The sequence below is a fragment of the Adiantum capillus-veneris genome, chromosome 6 (assembly GCF_014529385.1).
Source record: "Adiantum capillus-veneris isolate H3 chromosome 6, ASM1452938v2, whole genome shotgun sequence".
NCBI classification, from domain to species: Eukaryota; Viridiplantae; Streptophyta; class Polypodiopsida; order Polypodiales; family Pteridaceae; genus Adiantum; species Adiantum capillus-veneris.
In genome coordinates, this window is record NC_140936.1 from 100194287 (window position 1) to 100196685 (window position 2399).

General features: G+C 35.9%; 1 pseudogene; it reads right to left on the reverse strand.

Moving 5' to 3' along the window:
* Positions 1 to 564: 564 nt before the first annotated feature.
* Positions 565 to 2399, reverse strand: part of LOC147455969 (uncharacterized) — a 2702-nt pseudogene continuing 867 nt past the window's right edge.

Here is a 2399-nt window from a genome sequence, read left to right on the forward strand (position 1 = left end):
ACCGGCAACCATAACCATAAAAGCAAACCATAACCGGATATGTAACTCAAAACCATACCGAAAATGTAAATCATAACCAGAATCACTTACCATAACCATAATCGAAAACCATAACCATAACGAAAACAAAAAACATAATCCATAAGCGGAGTCGAAAATACTCACCATAACCATAACCGGCAACCATAACTAGAAACGCAAACCATAATCGGATATGTAACTCAAAACCATACCGGAAACGTAAACCATAACCGGAGTCACTCACCACAGCCATAATCGGCAACACATAATCGGGAGTCATGATCATAAACTACATAAGAACCCATGACCATAAACCATAACTGGATACCATGACCATAAACCGTAACTCGAGACCACACCAAAAACCATAACGATGATCATAAACCATAACGAAAAACCATGACCATAAAACATACTAAGGTTTTGTATCAAAATTAACTCCAAAGAGTTGTTAGCCAAGTCGTGTCTGAAGAGCATACATAAAACAAGTCATATCATCGCTACACGAGTCCAAAAGCTACATGTATAGAAAAAATCCATTGTCTATTCCTTTTGCAATGGCACTTCTCCAAGTGCTCGGGCCAACCATTCTCTAAGATCTTCTTTCAATATCTTCACATCTTCATGTTGAAACCATTTTCTAGAAAGCTGCCATAAATATAAGTAGTCAAAAGCTTCTATAAACAACTACATATAATCCTTAACAAAACAAACAACATAATGGATTACCCAAGAACATGGCGAGACGACCGACCAAGCCACCCTTAATAAGCATGCGCATACATTTCGTCACATACCATCCACAATCATGAGCATTTGGCTGTTGTGGAATCTACACCAAGAAACAAAACAAATTACATTTGACTGCCAAAAGATACATTGAGATTTTGTAGATCACTCACCTCAATAGTTTCACATCCTATCGAATTTATCGAATCCAATAGCTCTGACTGTACAACTTGATCTGTACAATATTTTTCAAAATGTTAATAGGCTCTAAAACAAGGAAAACAAGAAGCTTATGCAATGAGACTAAAATTATTTAGCATACATAACCTCTGCAAGTATACCTTTGTCGAACATCCCGATATTCGTGAGCTGAGCGTAGAATGGACGAGGAATCAAACATTTAAAAGCATGACCTTTTTCGAGGAATTCCATCTAGACGTAGACGATGCGGATTGTACAAAACGATAAGAGTCCAATGGGATCTGAACATAGGTAGGGTGTCATAAATTTTAATAACATACCATATACAACAAAAAGATGGTGAATAATATTATTACCTATCAACAATTGGGAAGAAGGTGAAACTATGGCTTCCAAGATCTGGCGAACCAAAGAAGTTCTTCATATATATATATATATATATATATATATATATATAAATATGTGATAACAAATGCATATCATTTTAACTATTCGAAAAGAAAAAAAACTAAAGTTCATACATAGCAAATAGGTTCATAGCCATTGTCGATGCCTCAACATCAAGCTCACTCTGTTGGAACGATCCTATCATGTCAACCCCAAGGTTAAAACGTACAGACTTTAAGTGGAAAATGACTCCTCCACTACAATAGTAAAAATATCATAGAATAAGAAAAAAATATAACTTGAAAGTTACGAAACTAGCCTATCACTAAAAAATGATAGCTTACCTGACAGTCCCTTCTGGACTTAGCGGTATGGGGCTTTTACAATCAATCACGCCTTGGTGAATCTCAATTGCGACATGGGTTTTATCTTTCGATTGTTGCGATTTTTTATCATCAAATATTGGTTGCCAACGATGTTGTGTGGTTGATTTATTTATTTATTTGATATAGATTCAAAAATACCTGATGAATCTCCTGTGTCAATCCATCCATTGCCTCAGGGTCACGCTTTCTTTTGGTCTTTAGCTTTTGCGGAGGAGCAGGAGGAATCTCCATTTGACTTGTGCTTGCATCCTGTGGTGAGTAGTCTCAAAGAAGTTATTTAAAAATAGTATATATATTGTTTAAGAGACAATTATGTGAGCACTATACCGGTGTGGTTTCTGTTTTTTATGTAGAATTACTCTTCTCGCTTCCTTTAGGTAAATCTGATGTTGTATGCGCTTCTATTGAACATTATAATTCATGAGAATTTAGAACACATATATAATAATGTAGTATGTAAAAAATATTGAAACTTACAACTTTATCATAGCCATCCGAAACTCCTTCTATGACCAACTTCTCTCGTGTTTGGATGTTGAGTCCCATGATGCTAGCTCATCTTTGACAAATTCATCTATCCATGACTCCTTTGTTATTTTTCCTTTCTTCTTACGTGCACAAGGCGTCCATCCCCGCTCTCCCTGTTCTCTCTTTCTTTTCTTGTATGCCTTTCTG